This window comes from Pan paniscus, chromosome 5 (genome assembly GCF_029289425.2).
Source record: "Pan paniscus chromosome 5, NHGRI_mPanPan1-v2.0_pri, whole genome shotgun sequence".
Taxonomy (NCBI): Eukaryota; Metazoa; Chordata; class Mammalia; order Primates; family Hominidae; genus Pan; species Pan paniscus.
This window is the reverse complement of record NC_073254.2, coordinates 154,108,346-154,133,833: the sequence shown is the minus strand read 5'-3', so window position 1 is coordinate 154,133,833 and position 25,488 is coordinate 154,108,346. Positions and strand designations below refer to the sequence as shown.

General features: G+C 42.7%; 1 long non-coding RNA gene across 1 annotated transcript in view; it reads right to left on the bottom strand.

The window, feature by feature from the left end:
• Positions 1-4,937: 4,937 nt before the first annotated feature.
• LOC129398054 (uncharacterized) overlaps positions 4,938-25,488 on the bottom strand; it is a 69,498-nt gene continuing 48,947 nt past the window's right edge. Inside the window, exon 3 of the long non-coding RNA XR_008625785.2 lies at positions 4,938-8,147. This is a non-coding gene — a long non-coding RNA (uncharacterized LOC129398054). The remainder of the gene's footprint in view (positions 8,148-25,488) is intronic.

The following is a 25,488-nucleotide window of genomic DNA, read 5'->3' as shown; positions in this document are numbered from 1 at the left end:
ACATGCCAGGGACTCAGAAACAATGTTTTGTAACTTCATAAGTAAGAAAGTAACAATGCTTTTAGCACTTGACCCCAGAGCAGGAGTCTGGGACTATTGGGACCTTCTCTGTGCTTCATGACTTAAAATATTGTTTCCTGTGAATTTCTCCTGTTGGACATCTTTAAAAGCACTGAGAACAGCCATGTACCCTCAGACCCCTGGACATGCATACCTTTCCAGCTTCCACAGGCAGACCAAGAAGGTTAAGATATTTAAGTAAATAATCCCATGTCCCGGTTTTACAGCGCTTAAGACGTGAAGCCCATAGGAATCTTTTTTTTTTTTTTTTTTTTCTGAGACAGAGTCTCTCTCTGTGGCCCAGGCTGGAGTGCAGTGGCATGACCTTGGCTCACTGCAAGCTCCGCCTCCTGGGTTCACGCCAGGAGTTCACGTGGGTTCACGCCAGGAGTTCACGCCTGGGTTCACGCCTGCCTCAGCCTCCCCAGTAGCTGGGACTACAGGTGGCCACCACCACGCCCGGCTAATTTTTAGTAGAGACGGGGTTTCACCATGTTAGCCAGGATGGTCTCGATCTCATGACCTCGTGATCCACCCGCCTCGGCCTCCCAAAGTGCCGGGATTACAGGCGATGAGCCACCGTGCCCGGCCAGGAATCTTTTAAAACTTTTTTTTTTTTTTTTTTTTTTTTTTGAGACGGAGTCTCGCTCTGTCGCCCAGGCTGGAGTGCAGTGGCGCGATCTCGGCTCACTGCAAGCTCTGCCTCCCGGGTTCACGCCATTCTCCTGCCTCAGCCTCCCGAGTAGCTGGGACTACAGGCGCCCGCTACCACGCCCGGCTAATTTTTTATATTTTTAGTAGAGACGGGGTTTCACCGTGTTAGCCAGGATGGTCTCGATCTCCTGACCTCGTGATCCGCCCGCCTCGGCCTCCCAAAGTGCTGGGATTACAGGCGTGAGCCACCGCGCCCGGCCTAAAACTTTTTCTAACAGTATCCTTTTGAGAGTTTTGTTATTTGGTAGAAATGAGTTTTTATACACATCTCAAGGTGCTCAACTGTCCCTTGGTACCTGGGGGCAGGATTGGTTCCAGGGTCCCCGCAGATACCAAACCCTGTGAATGCTCAAGTCGCTTATATAAAATGGCTTAGTAGGCCAGGAGCGGTGGCTCACGCCTGTAATCCCAGCACTTTGGGAGGCCAAGGCGGGTGGATCACGAGGTCAGGAGTTTGAGACCAGCCTGACCAACATGGTGAAACCCCGTCTCTACTAAAAATACAAAAATTAGCCGGGTGTGGTGGCGCGTGCCTATAATCCCAGCTACTCGGGAGGCTGAGGCAGGAGAATCGCTTGAACCTGGGGGAGCGGAGATTGCAGTGAGCCGAGATCGAGCCACCGCACTCCAGTCTGGGTGACACAAGGAGACCCTATCTCAAAAAAAAAAAAAAAGGGCTTAGTATTTGTGTATAACCTATGCACACCCTCTCGTATACTTTAAGTCATTTCTAGATTATTTATAATACATAATACAATGTAAATGCTATGTAAATAGTTGTTCTACTGTATTTTAAAATTTGTATTTTTTTTACTGTTGTATTTTTTTTTATTGCCTTTGGGTTTTTGTTTGTTTGTTTGTTTTTTGTTTTTTTTTGAGACGGAGTCTTGCTCTGTCACCCAGGCTGGAGTTCAGTGGCACGATCTTGGCTCACTGCAAGCTCCGCCTCCTGGGTTCACGCCATTCTCCTGCCTCAGCCTCTCGAGTAGCTGGGACTACAGGCGCCCACCACCACGCCCGGCTAATTTTTTGTATTTTTAGTAGAGACCAGGTTTCACCGTGTTAGCCAGGATGGCCTCGATCTCCTGACCTCGTGATCCACTCACCTCAGCCTCCCAAAGTGCTGGGATTACAGGCGTGAGCCACCGTGCCTGGCCTTTGGGTTTTCAATAAATATTTTTCTTTCTTTCTTTCCTTCCTTCCTTCTTTCCCTCCTTCCCTCCCTCCCTCCTTCCTTCTTTCCTTCCTTCCTTTCTTCCTTCCTCCCTCCCTCTCTCTCTCTTTCTTTTTGATGGAGTCTTGCTCTGTTGCCCAGGCTGGAGTCCAATGGCGTAATCTTGGCTCACTGCAAACTCTGCCTCCCAGGTTCAAGTAATTCTCCTGCTTCAGCCACCCGAGTAGCTGGAATTACAGGACCTGACACCATGCCCAGCTAATTTTTGTATTTTTGGTAGAGACAGGGTTTCTACTAAAATAAAAAATAGCCTAAAAGCACATTTGATTTTTGTGCCAGGCAGGTCTCAAAATCCTGACCTCAGGTGATCCACCCCCCCTCGGCCTCCCAAAGTGCTGGGATTACAAGCACCTTGAGATGTGAGCCAACATGTCTGGCCTCAAAAAATATTTTCAATTCATGGTTGGTTGAATCCATGGATGTGGACCCTGTGGATACAGAGGGAGGACTGTAACCGTTTATTTAAATTGATTTTAAAAATGTTTCACATTGGCTGGTCACGGTGGCTCCCGCCTGGAATCCCAGCACTTTGGGAGGCTGAGGTGGGAGGATAGCTTGAGCTTGGGAGTTTGAGACCAGCCTGGGCAACATGGTGAAATCCCATCTCTACCAAAAATACAAAAATTAGCCAGGCTGGCGATGCCCTTGTGTTCCCAGCTACTCAGGAGGCTGAGGTAAGAGGATCGCTTGAGCCTCGGGTGTTGAGTCTGCAGTGACCCTATCTCAATAAATAAATAAGTGAATAAATAAATAACCTACATTCACAGAACACTTCTCTCATGTTGACTCATTTTATCTTCTTATCAGACTAGTAAGACAAAGAGGTTAAAATATTTCTATTCAATATGTTAATACCGAGGCTCTGAAAAGTTCAAATGACTCGACACCTATGGAGAGAGTGGAAGGGCCAGAGTTGGAATCCACTGTTTCTAACACCAGAGCCTTCTCTTCTTCCCAGGCCTCCTTTGAACATCATGGCATATTTACTGAGCGTGAGCAAAGGAGCCACTGCCAGGAATATATAGGCCAGCTATTTTAGTCTCCCTTCCACTGGGATTACTTTTTTTTTTTTTTTTTTTGAGATGGAGTCTCACTCTGTCACCCAGGCTGGAGTGCAATGGCACGATCTCGGCTCACTGTAACTTCCGCCTCCCAGGTTCAAGCGATTCTTGTGCCTCAGCCTCTTGAGTAGCTGGGATTACAGGCGAGCGCCACCACGCCCGGCTAATTTTTGTATTTTTAGTAGAGATGGGGTTTCACCATGTTGGCCAGGCTGGTCTCGAACGCCTGACCTTGTGATCTGCCTGCCTCGGCCTCCCAAAGTGCTGGGATTACAGGCTTGAGCCACTGCGCCCGGCAAGGGATTGCTTTTTTATGAGGCAAAATCTTGAAACTGTAGAAAAGAACCAAAGGTTACCAGTTAATAACTTTGGAACATTTAGTTCAAATATGAATGGGCTGTTTTAAAGTGAATATTTGATTAAAATGTATTACAAATCTGAGAGGCAGCGGCATATATTTAATGGTATCTAAGTCCTGTGTTTAAGGGATAATAATACATACTGTACATTCCTCACAGAGCTATTGTGAGAATCAAGTGAAAAATAGGAACTTTTACATATAAAGAATTACTGTCTAACTTGTTTTATTGTCTGACATCAGGGTAGCAATTTGTGGAATATCAACCTCAGTCTGCAGCGCCACCCAGTGGACACAATGATACATGATACTGCATTTTCTCGGTTTCAGATATAAATATTACCTGTATTATTTACCTGTCTGGTACACACATTCGGTATACTATTTCTTTCACTATTTTTATTTATAAAACTTTTTTGTATGAAGTTTTGCTGATAAGTTTTATTTTCACAAGTCATGACGAAAAAAAGGCCAAATTTTAGGGCAAGAACCCATATTTTACCTGGAATGATCTATCCTACACAGATATCCTTGTCAGAATTTTAACCTGGTGTTTATTTTGTAAACCAGCAGTGATGTTAACACAGGAGAAAAAGGTGAGGGACTTTGTTGGAGAGCTATTTCCTTCTTTATTTCCCCATAACTTGTACTTAAAATTCAGCTTATACCTGACACTTGTTATAGTTCACTCATTCATATACATATCATTGCTTCAATAAAAATCTATTGAGTATTTCTCAGTGTTAGGCACCACGCTTAGTGCTAGGGATACAATGATGAACAAAAAGGAATGTGGTCCTTGGCTTCATGAGGTTTGCAAACCAGGCAGATAGATTAAAAAATAATTAGGTGACTATACAAATATTGGTGCCTCACTTAGCTCAGAAAATGAGAATATTTTATTTTTTTGCAACTCAACAAGATTAGAGTTTGTCCTAATGTATATCTGAGCATTTGGAGGCAGTGGGTTTACAATGTAAAACTTTGAAGCTCTTTTATTTTGTTTACTCTTTGAGACAGGGTCTCCTTCTTTTACCCAGACTGGGGTACGGTGGCATGGTTACAGCTCGCTGCAGCCTCCATCTTACAGAATCAAGTGATCCTCCTACCTCAGCCACCTGAGTAGCTGGGACTACAGGTGCGTGCCACCACACCAGGCTAATTTTTAAAATTTTTTTGTAGAGACAAGATTTCACTATTTTGCCCAGGCTGGTCTTGAACTCCTGAGCTCAAGTGATCCTCCTACCTTGGTTTCTCAAAACGCTAGGATTCCAGGTGTGAGCCACCACAGCCAGCCTGAAACTCTTTTGTTTAAACCTGAAAACACGAAGAAGAGAGACTTCTTCCATGTTACAGCATAACCATACGAAATAGTGAAATTTAGAGTCAGAAACAACAAGATTTGAATTCCACAGTCCCTTACTGCTCTCATGACCTTCAGCAAATGATTGTATCTCCCTGATACAATTATTTGTATCAGGTGCAAATGTAGAAAGCGCAAGTGTAAATGTAGTTTCCAAAAAATCAAGTGCGCTGTTAGGCTGACTGTTTTTTATTTTCTGTAAAATAGAAATTATGTCTAACTTAAAGAGGGAAAGTCTTGACTATTTAAATGTGTGATATACAAGTTATTAATAAATAGTTTGCCTAAATGATCAAAGGCCACGATTTTAAATATATTACTCAAGTTACACTGACTCCCTGAAATGATACTTAAAGTTTAAAACATGAGAAAAACACATAAAAGTGGACCAATAAATAAATAAATAAATAAATAAATAAATAATAAATAAATAGTAGTTTTGAGAACATAGCACATAATACTATTATGTTTGGAGGCCAATACAAGGTATTCACATTTCAAGGACAAGCAGTGACTATCTAAACTCTCATTTAATAGCTCAAAGCATTGGGCTAAGGCAGATGTTATAAATCCAATTGGCTAAGTAAGGGTGTTTTTTGTTTTTGTTTTTGTTTTTGTTTTTTTTGGCAGGGTCTCACTCTGTCACCCAGGCTGGAGTGCAGTGGCACAATCATGGCTCTCTGCAGCCTTGACCTCCCAGGCTCAAGTGAACCCCCCGCCTCAGCCCACCAAGAAACTGGGACTTCAGGTGCATGCCACCACACCTGGAAAATTTTTGTATTTTTCTTTTGGAAATTGGGTTCCACCATGTTGCCCAGGCTGGTCTTGAACTCCTGCGCTCAAGTGATCCACCTGCCTCAGCCCCCAAAGAGCTGGGATTACAGGCATGAGCCATCATGCCTGGCCAGAAGCAAAGATTAATTGGCTATCTTAGGTCTCATGACTAGTTAACAGGACAAATGGAGCTAAAACCCATGACTCTTAATCCTCTGAGTTGTGTCTTTTTAGTTAGACACCATCTAAAAGAAAGGGTATTTCTGATTATCTAAGTGATATTAACAGAAGTGTTTCATCAGTACTTTTGGAAGTCTTGCCATGCAGTCCTTCAGATAATTCCCCTATTACATGTATACAGAGGGAATGTATCAAATGGTGTGCCAGTTTTCTATTCTACTAAACACATACATATTTGTAACCACAACTCAAAATATCTCAGAAGGGAGGGAAAGAATAAACAGTTAGTGTTTGTGGAAACCTGCCTATGTTTAGGCACTGTGGATATATTACATTATTTAATCAGGTAAGTTTTGTTGTCTAGGAGCTGTAGAAGGGACACTGAGACTAGCAAGGACAAATAATTTTTCCATTGAGCTAGTGAATGGCACAGACAGGATTCAATTCAGGTCTTACTGACCCTGGAGGCCCTCATATTTCCATCACTTTCCAGGCAGAAGAATGATTGATGGAATGGAACATGCTCTTCCCAGACCTGAATATATATCATTCTTTACAATATCCAGTCAACTGGGAGTAATAAACTTTATCTGGCATCAGAAAATTGAAGGCTGCTAATGTCAATCTCTTTATTTTTACAGAGGAAGTTAGGAAGGTTAAAATCCTTCTCAGGATATTACTAGAATCAAAGCAAGCCTGTTAATTTTTTTTTTTTTTTTTTTTTTTTTTTTTGAGACAGAGTCTCACTCTGTCTCCCAGGCTGGGGTGCAGTGGTGCGATCATGGCTCACTGCAACCTCTGCCTCACGGGTTCCAGCAATTCTCCTGCCTCAGCCTTCCAAGTAAGTGGGATTACAGGTGCGCGCCACCACGCCCAGCTAATTTTTTGTATTTTTAGTAGAGACAGGGTTTCACCATGTTGGCCAAGCTGGTCTCGAACTCCTGACCTCAAGTGATCCACCCGCCTCGGCCTCCCAAAGTGCTGGGATTACAGGCATGAGCCATTGTGCCCAGCCAAAGCAGGTCTGTTAAACTAAGTGCACATTATTTTATACTGTCTGCTTTGAGGGAAATACATGTTTACTAAGCTTTTATTACTATTTCTTTATTTTAAAGCTTATTGTGACCAAGTCATTTTTCTCTCTGCATCAAAGACTTCTGAGAAGGGCCCACTGGGCATTTCCTTCTTGGCTGATGTTCTCATTGTTTAATATGATCTGGAAAGAATGAACATTGGAAGGCAAAGCTAATCTGGGCAAGAGGTGTCACTCAACCTGGAGATTAATTTTCCAGATGACTTTGCAGCTGAGCTGGCATTCCTGTGTGACAGTGGAAGATTGAAAGCAGGTAATAAGGTTAGTGCAAGGACCACGGCTGCAAGAACACAGGCACACTGTAAAGCAGGAATAGCGCATGGCACTTGCATTCACACACGTGCACATCCTGAGCTCTAACAGCAACTGGGACTTGTCAAAAGGAGCTGCCCTGCATCGTTTCTGCGCCTGCTCAGCCTGTAATTCCTGAGTCTATGTGCCCTTTCAAATGAAAATGCTGTGAAATGGCCCATAAAAGACCACCAGTCTCTGAATTTGCTAGGTGAGGCCTGGTGGGGGCCAGGTTGATTGGCCAGGGTTCTGCAATCAGGGCTGTGTTCTGGGAGAAACTTCTCACTGTGCTGTGCTACGTGAAGCCGGGAGCAAACCCAAGAAGTCCTGTGCTGGGGCCAAGGTCAGAGTCAGAACCAGATAGATAGAAACAACCTTGATCCTGAACATATTTGTTAAGCTCTTTCCTGTCTCAGCGATTTTCCACATGCTGTTCTCTGTTCCTGAGAGGCTGCCTCACCTACTCTTCATGTTTTTGGTGATGATGTGCCCCTTTTCACCCTATTGTGTTAGTCTTTTTTCACACTGCTGATAAAGACATACCCAAGACTGGGAAGAAAAAGAGGTTTAATTGGACTTACAGTTACACATAGCTGGGGAGGCCTCAGAATCGTGGCGGGAGGCAAAAGGCATTTCTTACATGGCGGTGGCAAGAGAAAATAAGGAAGAAGCAAAAGTGGAAACCCCTGATAAACCCATCAGATCTTGTGAGACTTACTCACTATCACGAGAATAGCACAGGAAAGACCAGCCCCCATAATTCAGTTATCTCCCCCTAGGTCTCTCCCACAACACGTGGGAATTCTGGGAGATAAAATTTGAGTTGAGATTTGAATGGGGACACAGCCAAACCATATCATTCTGCCCTTGGCGCCCTTCAAATCTCATGTCCTCACATTTCAAAATCAATCATGCCTTCCCAACAGTCCCCCAAAGTCTTAACTCATTTCAGCGTTAACCCAAAAGTCCACAGTCCAAAGTCTCATCTGAGACAATGCAAGTCCTTTCCACTTATGAGCCTGTAAAATAAAAGAAACAAGCTAGTTACTTCCTAGATACAATGGGAATACAGGTATTTGGCAAATACAACAATTTCAAATGAGAGAAATTCGCCAAAAAAAGGGGTTACAGGGCCCATGCAAATCCAAAATTCAGCAGGGCAGTCAAATTTTAAAGCTCCAAAATGATCTCCTTTGACTCCAGGTCTCATATCCAGGTCATGCTGATGCAAGAGGTGGGTTCCCATGGTCTTGGGCAGCTCTGTCCCTGCGGCTTTGCAGGGTGCAGCTTCCCCCCGCAACTTTCACTGGCTGGCGTTGAGTGCTTGTGGCTTTTCCAGGTGCACAGTGCAAGCTGTTGGTGGATCTACCATTCTGGGGTCTGGAGAGGTGGCCCTCTTCTCGGAGATCCACTAGGCAGTGCCCCAGTAGGGACTCTGTGTGGGGACTCTGACTCCACATTTTCTTTCTGCACTGCCCTAGCAGAGGTTCTCCATGAGGGCCCTGCCCCTGCAGCAAACTTCTGCCTGGGCATCCAGGTGTTTCCATACATGTTCTGAAACCTAGGTGGAGGTTCCCAAACCTCAATTCTTGACCTCTGTGCATCAGCAGGCTTACCACCATGTGGAAGCTGCCAAGGCTTGGGGCTTTCACCCTCTAAACCCACAGCCCTATCTGTACATTGGCCCCTTTCAGCCATGGCTGGAGTGGCTGAGACACAGGACACCAAGTCCCTAGGCTGCACACAGCACGGAGGTCTTGGGCCCAGCCCACAAAACCACGTTTTCCTCCTGGGCCTCTAGGCCTGTGATGGGAGGGGCTGCTGTGAAGGTTTCTGACATGGCCTGGAGACATTTTCCCCATGGTCTTGGGGAGTAACATTAGGCGCCTTGCTACTTATGCAAATTTCTGCAGCCGGCTTGAATTTCTCCCCAGAAAATAGGGTTTTTTTTCTATCACATAGTCAGATTGCAAATTTTCCAAACTTTTATGCTTTGCTTCCCTTATAAACTGAATGCTTTTAACAGCACCCAAGTCACATCATGAATGCTTTACTGCTTAGAAATTTCTTCCGCCAGACACCCTAAATCATCTCTCTCAAGTTCAAAGTTCCACAAATCTCTAGGGCAGGGGCAAAATGCTGCCAGTCTCTTTGCTAAAACATAACAAGAGTCATCTTTACTCCAGTTCCCAACAAGTTCCTCATCTCCATCTGAGACCACGTCAGCCTGGATTTTATTGTCCGTGTCACTGTCAGCATTTTGGCCAAAGTCATTCAACAAGTCTCTAGGAAGTTCCAAACTTTCCCACATTTTCCTGTCTTCTTCTGAGCCCTTTGAACTGTTCCAATCTCTGCCTGTTATCCAGTTCCAAAGTCACTTCCACATTTTCAGGTATCTTTTCAGCAATGTCCTACTCTACTGGTACCAATTTACTGTATTAGTCTGTTTTCACACTGCTGATAAGACATACTGGAGACTGGGAAGAAAAAGAGGTTTAATTGGACTTACAGTTCTACATGGCTGGGGAGGCCCCAGAATCATGGCAGGGGGTGAAAGGCACTTCTTACATGGTGGCAGCAAGAGAAAGTGAGGAAGAAGCTAAAGCAGAAACCCCTGCTAAACCCATCAGATCTTATGAAACTTATTCACTATCACGAGAACAGCACAAGAAAGACCAGCCCCCATGATTCAATTACCTCCCCCTAGGTCTACCCCACAGCACAGTCTGGGAGATTCAATTCAAGTTGAGATTTGAATGGGGACACAGCCAAACCATATCGCCTACCTAAAGTAGCTCCCTTATAAATCATTCTGTCTTTCCAACATGTTTATTTCTTTTATCACACTACACTCTGCAATTATTCACTTACTTATTATTTATCTCATCTTAGAATATCAGCTCCATGCGGGCAGAGTCCTTATTTATCTGTTCTCTCTGTAGCACCTATATGCCTAGCATATAGTAAGTGCTCAATGCATGTTTGTTGAATGCACAAATAACTAATTCACTTGTACAATACATTCCAGACATTTTACTTTATTTATTTTTTTGAGACAGAGTCTCCTTGTGTCACCCAGGCTGGAGTGTGGTGGCAGGATCTCAGCTCACTGCAACCTCTGCCTCCTGGATTCAAGCAATTCTAGTGTGTCAGCCTCCCAAGTAGCTGGGATTACAGGCACCAGCCACCACACCTGGCTAATTTTTGTATTTTAAGTAGAGACGAGGCTTCCCCATGTTGGCCAGGCTGGTCTTGAACTCCTGACCTCAAGTGATCCACCCACTTCAGCCTCCCAAAGTGCTGGGATTACAGGTGTGAGCCACTGCACCCGCCCAATTCCAGATATTTTAAAAATCATCTCTGCATTTGAAAGGAGAGATGCTAATACCTGGATCCATGTTAGCTGATCAGGTAGTCAAAACAAACAAACAAACAAAAAACGTTGATCACCTGACATTAAACCTGACATTAAAACTTAAGACCAGGCCAAGTGCGGTGGCTCACACCTGTAATCCCAGCACCTTGGGAGGCCGAGGCAAGTGGATCACTTGAGGTCAGGAGTTCAAGACCAGCCTGGCCAACATGGTGAAATCCCATCTCTACTAAAAATATAAAAATTAGCTAGACGTGGTGGCAGGTGCCTGTAGTCCCAGCTATTTGGGAGACTGAGGCAGGAGAATGGCTTGAACCTGGGAGATGGAGGTTGCAGTGAGCTGAGATCGCGCCATTGTACTGCAGCCTGGGTGACAGAGCGAGACTTCGTCTCAATAAATAAATAAAATTAAAAAAGAGCTATAACATGTATACAACAGAGTCAGAATTCAAAAAGATTTTTGAAAGAATGAAACCAGATGAAAACTGACAATAAAGTTTCAGATCAAAGTCCGAAGAGTCAACTTCACCACTACAGAATTGCAAAGATTGAGCTTAACAGCACATGCAAACATTATACCACTTAATTGATTGCAAACTCAATGTGAGTCAAGTGCAAATGTTTCCAAAAATCACATTTAAGAGCACATTTCCAAAAATGTGCTCTTAGGCTGACTAGTAGAAGTACTGTGTCCAGAAGAAAAACAGCTCCATCCTTTATTGATGAAGCAACGCCAGGAGAACAAGATTTAGTTTCTGGCAGGATCTTTGAAGAAAGCCATTCCAGTTAACATGAGTAGAATGAGAAAGGTATTGATCAATTTCCATAAGCAAAAACTATGGCTGTCTAGCCTGAGAAAGAGGACTTTTGGGGTGAAATTTAGCTTGAGAGAGGAATGAAGAGGGTATACAGAAACAGAGCGTGGGGTAGCTGTTCATAAATATTTCATGTGAAAGAGGGATCTGCCTTATCCTGCTGTGTTATGTGGCAGGATGAAACTACAGCTGGGTCGAAATCAAAGCCATGCAGATCTTGAAGCAATTGGAGGAGGAAATCTGTAGCACTCCCAATGTCAAACAAAGGAGTGAGATCTTGACAGGTGGAGTGAGCAGGTTATGGCTCTGTAATGACTCTTGGGGCCAGGTTATACTGGGAATTCCTGTATCAGGTAGGGGCCTGGGCAGGTAATCCCTACATTTTCTTTGAGTTCTAAATATTTTATGCTTTCAAGGTCTCTCAGAGATCTGGGGAATAAAATAAAAGTTGCAAGTGTATTTGGGAGTATATAAAAGTGCTTTACAGGCATAACCTACTATTTTTTTCTTTTGCTTTTGTCCTTTTTTTTTTTTTTTTGACATGGGGTCTGGCTCTGTCCTCCAAGCTGCAGTGCAGTATCATAATCTTGGCTCACTGCAACTTCCACCTCCTGGGCTCAAGAGATCCTCCCTCAGCCTCCTGAGTAGCTGGGACTATAGGCGTGCACCACCATGCGTGGCTAATTTTTGTATTATTTTGGTAGGGATGGGGTTTGCCATGCCTTGAACTGGTCTTGAACTCCTGAGCTCAAGCAATTCACCTGCCTCGGCTTCTCAAAGTCCTGGGATTACAGGCGTGAGCCACTGCTCCCGGCCATAACCTATTATTTTTATCTACCATTAAAATGTTACTCCATATACTTTATTACTTAAACATGAGTTTTAGTTCTTTGAAATAGCTAAGAAAGATATCTAAAGTAGGATTATAATAAGAAAATGGAAAAGCTTTTCAATTGATGTTTTTAAATAATCACAGTAAATGATGCCACATTCGTAGTTCACTTGCTTGGAGAGGCTACTTCCAGGGGAGACAAGGAGGCCAAACCCTGCTCTGTTGAAGATCTGACAAGAGTACTGCTCATTTCAGCAGCTGATGTTTCACAGCGGAATCCTCAGGGAAATTAGGACTGAGTTATTTGGGGAAAGCCTCATAACATCCATTTTAAACCAGAATGACAACAACTGCCAGACCAGCCTGGGACACATCCTGGAAATAGACATTCCCACAGCCTTCTTCACTCCAGTCCTCCAACCCCACCAAATTCACAAGTGGGAGGGTAGGGGGTCTCATTATACAGGAGAACTTTCCAATAGTGTGAATTGTGGGTTAATAAACTCTGGAATGTGTTCTGGGGGATGGATGAAGATAAACTCCTTCCTTGGACGGGATCATTAAAATAAATAGGATAGATTCTCATTTGTTGGGGGTGATTTAAGGCAGGCATGGAGGGCTGGACCACTTAGCACCCAGGACGCTCCTACTACTCACACCCATATCTGGGTTGCTCAGGGAAAAGTTACCAAAACCAAGGATCACCCTGCTGTGGTCAAATAAATCACTGCCGACGCAAAGCAGCGTTGATGCTGACATGAGGCAGCTGCTAGACTCAGGTGGAGATCAAGCCCTCTGCATTTTATAGCAGGTGAGTACATGGCAAGTACATCACAGTCTTTCTGGAAGCAGTTCATGCCAGCCCTTGCACAATCCTAAAACTACAGACCAAATGTGCTAAGGTACAACCAAATTCTAGCTAGAAAAAATAAAATGAATTGGCTGGTAACTCTTAGCTGATGGGAACTGATGTGGTTTGTCTGTGTCGCCGCCCAGATCTCATCTTGAATTGTGGTTCCCATAATCCCCATGCGTTGAGGAGGGAGGGACCTTGTGTGAGGTAGTTGAATCATGGGGGTGGTTACCTCCAAGCTGTTCTCCTGATAGTGAGAAGGTTCTCACAAGATCCGAAGGTTTTATAAGGAACTTTTCCCCCCCTTTTACTCCGCACTTCTTCCTGCTGCCATGTGAAGAACAGCGTGTTTGCTTCCCCTTCCGCCATAATTGTAGGTTTCCTGGGGCCTTCCCAGCCCTGCAGAACTGTGATTCAATTAGACCTCTTCCCTTTACAAATTTACAAATTACCCAGTCTTGGGTATGTCCTTATAGCAGAGTGAGAATGGACTAATATAGGGCCCACTCTCCAAATCCAAATCTTCCAAATCCCAGTTTTCTAGGAGTGAACTCCCAGGAATCTAGGATAATCTCTTAGGGTCATGGAGGGGCAGGGCTACCAGATCCTGGACACAGCATTATCGTTTCCAGACCCCTGAAGCGACTGGCCATTGTCCCTCAAGTTCAGTTTTTCTGAGGCCTATTGTGAATGGATTATGTCTGCTTCACACTGAAGGCCCCGGATTTTGGCTTCTTCCACTCTCTTTTCTCCCAGGGGCCCATCAGGAAATCTGGCATCCTCAGTTGTCTGTAATTCTACTCTTTAACTTGCAACAGTCTTATTTTAAGGCATTCAATTAAATGGATATAAGTCTTGTGTTTTCTTTGACGTCAAACCTTTTAACTTTTTTATAGATATATGGACTATTATTTTATTTTGCTTTCCTCCATTTCCAAAAATAGGTAGAGGTTTGATTTTGAACTTTCTGTGACTTAGAAATACAAATGTAAGCAGCATCTAAAATTGTGTTATCTCCATTACATTTGGCACGAATTTTGAGGTCACGTAACCAGTAAAAATGTTATTAGTTTAACTTTTTCAAAAGAAGCGTATTATTGGTCCATTATTCCGGTGAGTAATGCAGAGGCATTTTCGAAACTGTTTTTTTTGTTTAATCCAAGAATGCTGAGTCAATATGGCATCAGTTTACATTTGTTGGTGCTATTATCGTTCCTATTTTACAGCTTGGAAAAGGGAAGATTAAATGTCCTAGAGATAAAGAGCAAATCATCTTCCAAGCCAGATGAGGCCATTGCTGTGGCTCTCAGCAGCTCTATATTACCAACAAGGGCATGCTTCCCCTTTTCCTGGCTACAAATGAACTCCTGCTATTGGTGCAGAACCTGCAGAATGTCAGCTGCTGGGCACGCCCTCTAAGCAAGAAAAGGTCTGAGCTTTAATCCTTCATCACTACAGATTTGCTCTAATTCTAAAATGCATACTCACACTGCTCTGCCTGTGGAGTAGCCATTCTCTATTCCTTTAGCTTCTTAATAAAAAAAATAAAATAAAATGTGTACTCACAGGGACAAGAAGCAGAGGGGAGGGAAAGCCTAATCTATTCACTTCCAAGAGTCATTTAACACAACCAGCCCTGAAGACAAAACATTTATTAGGTCTAGTGGCTCTGATTGTGACACCGGCAGCAACGAAAAAGAGCAAAGAAAGAAATTGTCACCTTTCAGGGAAAGCTTGTGGATAATCTACAGCATGTCTTACCACCCCCTGGACTAGGGTCCCTTCCCAGCGGGGCTAGACGTCGGCTGTTGGTGTATGGGTAAGAAATAAAGACAACTTTCATTCTTACTGTCTACGAAACACAGAGCTAGTAATCGGCTGGAGAAAAAGTAAACAAGGAAATAACATTTATTATCTCCCAGAGGAAAATATGTTGACATTCATCTCCAGCTCAGTGTTTTGGATTGAAGTACTTTGTTCTTTCCCCTTTATGATACAAATCAAAAATTAATTATGTGCTTAAAAGATGTATTGATAGATTGATTGATTGAGACTGGGTATCACTCTGTTACCCAGGCTAGAATGTAGTGGCACAATCATAGCTCACTGCAGCCTCGAACTCCCAGGCTCAAGTGATCCTTCCTTCTCAGCCTCCCAAGTAGTGGTACTACAGGTGTCACCATGCCCAGCTATTATTTCTTATTTTTGGTAAAGATGGGGTTGCACCATGTTGCCCAGGCTGGTCTTGAACTCCTGGCCTCAAACAATCCTCCTGCCTCAGCCTCCCAAAGTGCTGGGATTACAAGCATGAGCCACCATGCCCGGCCTAGAAAATTTATATCTATAGCATAAAAATACTTTAATGTGATTTTTCACTACCAGTCTTTAATCATATAGATAACATGCAAACATATTTTTCTTATAGAAAATTAGGATCACAAGTAAAGCTAAATTCCCTTTGATCATATCTCTAATCTAGTTTCTTTTCCCTCAAAGTAACAAATGGTTATCAATTTTTTGTTAATGTTGGTTGCAGTGGCTCATGCTTGTAATTCCAGCATTTAGGGAGGCAGAGGCAGGAGGACTGCTTGAGCCCAGGAGTTTAAGAGCTGCCTGGACAATATAAGGAGACCCGATTCTCCACAAAAACGAAAAACAAAAACAAAAAAAGTGTAATTTTTTGTTTATGCTTTCAGATATTTTTCTAAGCACCACATCTATTTATGTAGAGTCAAAAAAATACATAGTATTATTTCATGTATTTTTCCACATAAATATTATTATAGCATGTATACCAATTTGCTTTTTACTTCACAATGTGACATGAAGCTTACTCTTTACAATTTCAGTATAGACAATCACATAGGTGTCTTAGTTTGTTTTGCACTGCTATAACAGAATACCACAGACTGGGTAATTTACAAAGAAAATTGATACATATCTTATAGTTCTAGCAGCTGGAAAGTCCAAGAGTCTGCTAACGGCTTTCTGGTTATATTATAACATGATGGGAGGCATTGCACAGTAAGACAGAACATGTGTGTCAGCTCAGCTCCCTCTTCTTCTTTTCTTTTTTTTTTTTAAATTTATTTTTTTGAGACGGAGTCTCGCTCTGTTGCCCAGGCTGGAGTACAATGGTGCAATCTCAGCTCACTGCAACCTCCACCTCCCGATTCTCCTGCCTCAGTCAAGCGATTCTCCTGCCTCAGTCTCCCAAGTAGCTGGGATTACGGGTGCATGCCACCACACCTGACTAATTTTTGTATTTTAGTAGAGACGGGGTTTCGCCACATTGGCCAGACTGGTCTCAAATTCCTGACCTCAGGTGATCCACCAGCCTCAGCCTCCCAGAGTGCTGGGATTATAGGCATGAGCCACCACGCCTGGCCCCCTCTTCCTCTTTTCATAAAGCCGTCAGTCCCATCATGGGACCCCCACCCTGATGACCTTAACTAATCTAATCCTGATTACCTCCTAAAGGCCCTACCTCTAACCAACATATGAATATTGGAATCAAGTTTTCAATACTTGAAATTTGAGGGACCCATTCAACCATAGGGACCCATTCAAACCATAGCAGTAAGAAATATGTCATTGTGTTTTAGCTAAACGTTGATTTATAGACATTTAAGCTGTTACATTTTTCTCTATTATAAACATTGCTGCAAAGGACATCGTTGTACACGGGTGTTCCTCTGTTTCTCTGAGGTGAAGGTTAGAGAGGGAACTGCTAAGTCGTAAGGTATGAATATTCAAAATGTTAATAGTAATAATAATGGTAGTTAATAGTTACTGAGGAAATACTACCTACTTGTGATTCTAAGTGCTTTACATTCACAAACTCTATCAGGAGAGTATTTTATCTTAGACCATTTTACAGATGAGAATACTGAGACACAGTGAGGGTGAGTACCTCACTCCGGGTCACATAACTAGCAACTGGCAGAGCCAGTATTTAGGCCCCAAGCAATTCTAAGACTCGGCTCTTTCTTATCCACAACACTACTGCCTATAGTCCTCATTCTCTTCTAGCTGATTCATATTTGCTACTTACAAGGGGAAATCTACTTACTTGGGGGCTAATCAATCTTACAAAATTGTATGTGCGTTTTTAAAATTTTTAGTTTGAAAAGTTGTTTTCATACTAATGATTGATCATAGCCTGGCCTTAGCAGAACAATTCATATAGCTTGGCAAAAGAAGACAAATTGTTCTATTGTCACCCATGTGAAATAGAATGAGGTAAAAATATGAAAACTTCAAAAAGTTTTCAGAGAAGGGAACCCAAGGCCAGCTGGGCTCTGAGCAAGTCTTTTCTCACTAGAGAGCTTGATCCCCAGTCTTTAAAACCAGGTACTTAATCTATAATATCTTCTCAAACCCATTTTTAATCAAGCTTTTCTGCTTATCCTCTGGGCAGTCCTTGGAAAACTGAAAGAGAGAAGAATCCTCTTTGTATGGCTGTTGTGTGCACCATTCTGCTTTATTTTATTTAACATTTTTGAAACAATCTCAAACTTAAAGGAAAGTTGCAAGTCAGTACCAAAAATTTTTTTTCAGAATTACTTGAGAGCGAGTGACTGGCATGTTGGCCCATCTCCACCAAATACTTTAGTGTACATTTCCTACAAACAAAGCAATTCTCCTTCATAACCATGATAGAACATCAAAATCAGAAAATTAATGCCAATACATTACTATCATCTAATCTTAAGACCTCAAGCAAGTTTTGCCATTTGTCCCTATGTCTTTTTTTTTTTTTTTTTGAGACGGTGTCTCACTCTGTCACCAGGCTTGAGTGCAGTGGCGCAATCTCGGCTCACTGCAACCTCTGCCTCCCAGGTTCAAGTGATTCTCCTGCTTCAGCCTCCTGAGTAGCTGGGACTACAAGCACGCACCACCACGCCCAGCTAATTTTTGTATTTTTAGTAGAGACTGGGTTTCATCATGTTGGCTAGGATGGTCTCGATCTCTTGACCTTGTGATCCACCCACCTCAGCCTCCCAAAGTGCTGGGATTACAGGTGTGAGCCACCGCACCTGGCCCCTGTCCCAACGTCTTTTACAGCAAAAGGATCTGGTTCAGAATCATGTCTTGCATTTAGTTGTTGGTGTCTTGAGTATCCTTCAATCTGGAACAGTTCCTCAGACTTTTCTTGCCTTTCATGATCTTGATGTGTAAGATTTCAGGCCAAATTATTTTTTTATTTTTTGGCGTCCTTTTCTGTGGCGTGAGAGGCCAGTTGTTTTGTAAATATGTGTGAGTTTGATGCTTTTTCTTTTCTCTTTTTTTTTTTTTGAGACAGAGTCTCACTCTGTCTCCCAGGCTGGAGTGCAGTGGCGCTATCTCAGCTCACTGCAACCTCCGCCTCCTGGGTTGAAGCAATTCTCCTGCCTCAGCCTCCTGAGTAGCTGTGCGCCACCATGCCAGGCTAATTTTTGTATTTTTAGTAGAGATGGGGTTTCACCATGTTGGTTAGGCTTGTCTCAAACTCCTGACCTTGTGATCCGTCTGCCTCAACTTCTCAAAGTGCTGGGATTACAGGTGTGAGCCACTGGGCCCGGCCCAAGTCTGATGCTTTTTCTTAATTAAATTCAGATTATACCTCTTTGGCAGAAATATCATATAAATGATATTATATCTCATCATATTCTATTTGGTGACACACAATTTCAAATAGCTTCATTACTAATAATGTCATCTTTGCTCAGTTATTAAGGTAGGTCTGCTAGGGTTCTCCACTATAAAGTTATTATTTTGTATTCCCTATAATTGATAAGTATTGGGGGTACAGAGTTTGAGATTATGTAAACGTCCCATTCCTCATCATACTTTCAATTTATTCTTTCCTCACTCTTTTATTTCAGTTTGTAATTATTGTTTTATTTTATTTAGTATGTTATAGCCTTTCATTATCTTTATTTATTCCTCTTTTTTCTTTTTTTTTTTTTGAGAGGGAGTCTGGCTCTGTCACCTAGGCTGGAGTGCAGTGGCGTGATCTCTGCTCACTGCAACCTCCACCTCCCGGGTTCCAGCGATTCTCCTGCCTCAGCCTCCTGAGTAGCTGTGGCTACAGGCATGCACCACCACGCCTGGCTAATTTTTTATATTTTTAATAGAGATGGGGTTTCACCATGTTGCCCAGGCAGGTCTCGAATGATCCACCCGCCTTGGCCTCGCAAAGTGCTGGGATTACAGGCTTGAGCCATCATGCCCGGCCATCATTATTTATTCTGATGATCACGTTGTCCCAAATTTGATATGTGTGAGTCCCTTCAATCTGATTTCTAGGTACTTTTGATAGGTCTCCATATTCTCTGAGCTTGCTTTGCCTTCTGGCAAAAAAAAAAAAAAAAAAAAAAGATATGTTGATCTAGACCTGGAATCCACCATTATTCCAAGGAGCACTGGTTCCTTTTAGTGGAGAGTGGTATCTAGACACTAAGATTGAGTGCTAGGGGTGCTCATTCCTTCGCTGGGTCTTAGGATGTCAGTGCTCCCAGGATGACTGTCTCTCTTTCTCTCTCTCTCTTTCTCTCTCTCTCTCTCTATATATATATTCTGATACGGAGTCTCACTCTGTTGCCCAGGCTGGCGTGCAGTGGTGCATAGTCTCAGCTAATTGCTACCTCTGCCTCCCAGGTTCAAGCTATTCTCTTGCCTCAGCCTCTTGAGTAGCTGGGATTACAGGCATGTGCCACCACGCCTGGCTAATTTTTGTATTTTTAGTAGAGACGGGGTTTCACCATGTTGGTCAGACTGGTCTCTAACTCCTGACCTCGTGATCTGCCTGCCTCGGCCTCCCAAAGTGCTGGAATTACATGAGTGAGACACTGCGCCTGGCTCCTCTATATTTTTTTATCTATCTACATGAAAATTATGAATTTACACCGACGTTTCTAATTCCAGTTGAATTCATTCTTGTTTTCTCCCAGTCCATAATTATAACTGCTTTTCCAGCAGTGAGAAACCTGCTCTTTTTATCTCTCCCAAATTTATTCATTTGCCATCTCCCTGGATGTAACCTAGGTCCTGTTGCTCCTGCTGTCCCCGTCCCAGGACACCTTCTAATCTCACACAGGCCCTAACACACACACCAAGTGGCCACTTGCTCATAGGGACACCCTGCACACATGATCACACCCTGGGCACATAGGCTCTGACACCCTCCTGTGCATCCCTCCCCCAACCTGTGTAGACACCTGCCTTTTTTAACCTCACCTGATAGCTTTAGACCAAATTATTGGTCTAAATAATTGGACCAATTTGACCAAACAGAGAAGAGAAGGAGGAAGAAGAAGGGTGAGTGTGTCATGTTAAGAATAACTTGGTTTGTCTATTTTGATTTTTGGTTATTCTTTCTCTTTAAATTTTTTTTTTTTTTGGTTATATGAAAAAAGCTGCATTTATTGATTGATTGATTGATTATTTTTTGAGACAGAGTTTTGCTCTGTCACCCAGGCTGGAGTGCCATGGCATGAACTTGGCTCACTGCAACCTCCACATCCCGATGTAGCTGGGATTACAGGCATGTGCCACCACGCCAGGCTAATTTTTGTATTCTTAGTAGAGACAGGGTTTCACCATGTTGGCCAGGCTGGTCTCGAACTACTGATCTCAGGTCGTCCACCCGCCTCGGCCTCCCAAACTGTTGGCATTACAGGCATGAGCCACTGAACCCGGCCAAAAAGCTGCATTTAAATTAGCCACAGCAGCAAATGATCTCTGATAGTTTGAATTAATTCAGTTACATAAATTAATTCTTACATTTTTTGGAGTCATGGATATTTTTTATTTTTGAGATGGAGTTTCGCTCTTCTTGCCCAGGCTGGAGCACAGTGGCACAATCTCAGCTCACTGCAACTTCCACCTCCCAGGTTCAAGTGATTCTCCTGCCTCAGCCTCCCAAGTAGCTTGGATTACAGGTGCCTGCCACCATGCCTGGTTAATTTTTGTATTTTTAGTAGAGATGGGGTTTCGCCATGTTGGCCAGGCTGGTCTCAAACTCCTGATCTCACTGCCCGCCTTGGCCTCCCAAAGTTTTGGGATTACAGGCATGAGCCAATGTGCCCAGCCCAACCTTTTAAAATAGTAATAATAATAACAGTCCCAGGCAGTCCAAACAATCAGAATTCAGTCTATTTTTATCACTGTGGATTTTCAGAACCTTGCTTCCTAATGTCTTATCCTAAACACTTTAGTTTTCCCATGGCAGTAACTTAATCTCCTTTCACCCTGCTTGGTTCCCAGCATTTCCAGGCTTCATTCCGGTCCAAGTATTTATACATGCCACCCCCAGCTTGTTTTCCAGAACTCTGCCTTTGTGTCCCACCGCATAAATACTCTTGTGAAGCCATGAATCTCAGAACATACAGTTGGAATGGTTTATGGAGTGTCTGAGAAATTTAGGTCACTCAATTCCATGATTCACTAGGGAAAGTCAGTAATTCACAGTTTATAAGCTAGAGAGAGTCTATGACATACTGGTTGCCTTTTTTCTCCTCACAGAGAGTCTGTTTTATTAGCTCAAAAAATATATGCCCATGATCCCTGGTACAAAGACATCTGGTCTCTCTGGAGTGTTGCCTGCATCACGGAGAAGAGCTGTGGCCTGGCAGTTCCCCATTCCCAGCATAACGTCCTTGTTATCTTTCAATGCAAAAAAAAAAAAAAAAAAAAAAAAAAAAAGAAAAAAGAAAAGAAAAGAAAAAGAAAACCTTCCAGAAAACCAAAAAGAACAAAAATTCCAATCAAGAGCATCATATGAACTGAGTCTATGCCAAAACTGAGAAAAGAAATTGGAATTGTTACTCTAAGTCACCAGTAACTGAATGTTCAGCTTGAGAGGATGTGGCAATCAGTTCAGTCAGGGCTGCTCATCACTGTGATCTCTCAGGTTTGTAAGTCTAATAGCCAGTTGCAGATGCAAAAATGGAATTAGATTTTTTTTTTTTGAGACTGAGTCTTGCTCTATTGCCGAGGCTGAGGTGCAGTGGCATGATCTCGGCTCACTGCAACTTCTGCCTCCTGGGTTCAAGCCATTCTTCTGCCTCAGCCTCCTGAGTAGATGGGATTACAGGCGCCTGCCATGATTCCCAGCTAATTTTTGTATTTTTACTAGAGATGAGGTTTCACCATGTTGGCCAGGCTAGTCTTGAACTCCTGGCCTCAAGTGATCTGCCTGCCTTGGCCTCCCAAAGTGCTGGGATTACAGGTGTGAGCCACCATGCCCGGCTTTTTTTTTTTTGAGAGACGGAATCTCACTTTGTCACCCAAGCTGGAGTGCAGTGGGGTTATCTTGGCTGGAATTAACATTTTTCTTCCATTATGGAGATATTTCTTTCTGCTGGAAAACACTAAGTGGGGCAGAATCCCGTATATTTTCAAATAACTTGCTGATAAATTTTCTTCAAATGCAAAATGCTTAGAGGAAGAATGATTCCAATGAAAATAACTGGAGCATGCACAAGCTGTGGACGTGTGGCATCTGAGCATGGCAAAGGCGTGCAGCTGTTTGCTGAATTTGCTCTACAAGGCCAGTAGATAGCTCTAGGCAAGGATAAATGTGGGTGCTCTGTGTTGTTCAGTAGAATTGCAAAGCACTGGGTAAGAGAAGACCTTTCAGAGAATGTACTTTGGAAACATTTACTTTGATCAACAATTACTCTATGAAGGGATGAGAAAGAGTGTATTAGTTCATTTTCACGCTGCTGATAAAGACATACTCGAGACTGGGCATGTATAAAAAAAAAGAGGTTTGCATAAATGTCTTCTTTTGAGAAGTGTCTATTCATATCCTTCGTCCACTTTTTGATGGGGTTGTTTATTTTTTTTCTTGTAAATTTGTTTGAGTTCTTTGTAGATTCTGGATATTAGCCCTTTGTCAGATAGGCAGATTGCAAAAATTTTCTCCCATTCTGTAGGTTGCGTGTTCACTCTGATAGTAGTTTCTTTTGCTGTGCAGAAGCTCTTTAGATTAATTAGATCCCATTTGTTGATTTTGGCTTTTGTTGCTATTGCTTTTGGTGTTTTAGACATGAAGTCCTTGCCCATGCAACAGACACATGAAAAAATGCTCATCATCATTGACCAGCAGAGAAATGCAAATCAAAACCACAATAAGATATCATCTCATACCAGTTAGAACGGCGATCATTAAAAAGTTAGGAAACAACAGGTGCTGGAGAGGATGTGGAGAAATAGGAAGAGTTTTACACTGTTGGTGGGACTGTAAACTAGTTCAACCATTGTGGAAGACAGTGTGGCGATTCCTCAGGGATCTAGAACTAGAAATACCATTTGACCAAGCCATCCCATTACTGGGTATATACCCAAAGGAATATAAATCATGCTGCTATAAAGACACATGCACACGTATGTTTATTGCAGCACTATTCACAATAGCAAAGACTTGGAACCAACCCAAATGTCCAATAATGATAGACTGAATTAAGCAAATGTGGCACATATACACCATGGAATACTATGCAGCCATAAAAAATGATGAGTTCATGACCTTTGTAGGGACATGGATGAAGATGGAAACCATCATTCTCAGCAAACTATCGCAAGGACAAAAAACCAAACACTGCATGTCCTCACTCATAGGTGGGAATTGAACAATGAGAACACTTGGACACAGGAAGGGGAACGTCACACACCGGGGCCTGCTGTGGAGTGGGGGGAGGGGGGAGGGATAGCATTAATGTAAATGACGAGTTAATGGGTGCAGCACACCAACATGGCACATGTATAGATATGTAACAAACCTGCACGTTGTGCACATGTACCCTAGAACTTAAAGTATAATAAAAAAATATATCTATATATATATAAAACAAATTACAGCCCTTGGCATATAGAATATACACATCAAATAACAAAAAAAGTGTAACTTAGGCAGGATATTTTAAAAAATTGTTTTTAACAGTGGAATTCACCACGCATGAATAAAGACCAAAATATTAAATTTAAATCAAAAAACAAATCATAATAAAAAGTATATTTTTGTTTCACATAATGAGTTGATTAAACAAGAATACATTTGAAATTAAAAAAAAAGAGGTTTAATGGACTCACGGTTCCACATGGCTGGGGAGGCCTCACGATCATGGTGGAAAGTGAAAGACACATCTTACATTGGCGGCAGGCAAGAGAGAGAATGAGAACCAAGTGAAAGAGGTCTCCCCTTATAAAACCATCAGATTTCGTGAGACTTGTTCACTACCAGGAGAACAGGATGGGGGAAACTGCCCCCATGGTTCAGCTGTCTCCCACTGGGTTCCTTCCACAACATGTGGGAATTATGGGAGCTACAATTCAGGATGAGATTTGGGTGGGGACACAGCCAAACCATATCAAAGAGTGTCCCTTTCCATGTTTTGGGGAGCAAGAAGGAGAAATGGGAAGAAGGGAGCACTGATCAGGTCAGGGCTGGATGAAGGAAATGTCACCCTGGGGTGAGAAAAGTGCCTGGCCCTCAGGGATGTTGAGGGTAATTTTGTGCCACCAAGTGAGAACAGTCACAGGGTCTTTGAGCTAAGATTACTTTTTAAATTGGCTTCTTCACCTCAAAGGGAATTCCATTAAATTCAATTCTTCCAGTGCTTCCTGATGTTAGATATGAGTTCTAAATTTTTCTTCAAAGAATCAATATGTCAGTATGTTCAATTCTTTGCCTTCTACTTTTAAACTTAACTTCCTCATAAAGCAACCTTTTTCGATTACCTGCCCCACCCTGACTCATTCTGATTACCTGCCCCACCCTGACTCATTCCAATTACCTACTCCACCCTGACTCATTCCAATTACCTACTCCACCCTGACTCATTCCAATTACCTGCTCTGTCATAACCATTTTTCCCACCAAATCATTCACCCTGTCACTCTCTTTAAATTAGTCAGTCGGAATTAGTTTAGCCTGTGCGGTCTAACCCTAGCCAATAGGGGAACGACACAGCAGCAGGGGCCACTTGCGTCAGGGATAAGAACCCCTTCCCCTCCCTTGTCGAGGTGTGCGCTCACTATTGCTCCATCTGTAAAGGCGCACCCTTCTATCGAAGTACGTTGCCTTGCTGAGAATTAAAATGAAAATTTCATATTCGAGCGCTATTTAGTTTGTGGCACCGAAACTTTATTTATAACACTGAGTATCTGCTCCCTTTAGGAGACCCTAAAAGACTATTTACTGTTTCCATGGCTTCCCTCTGTAACAGGCCAGTGCATTTTCATGATCCTCCCTCTACTTGCAGCTTCTGAGGACTTTTCTTCAATCCCTTTGACAAGTTTTTAGTATTACTGCAGTAACAAAGTAGACAGCTAATTTCCCACGAGATTATTTAACTGTTCTAAGAGGATTTCACTCCTTGAGTTTTGATGAGACCACATAATTCGTGTAAATCCTCTTAGATTTCCCTTTTAGGCCATTGCTGTTGTACTACCAGCCAGGACAGGAGGCAGCCTCTATGTGCAGGAGATAAACAGCAAG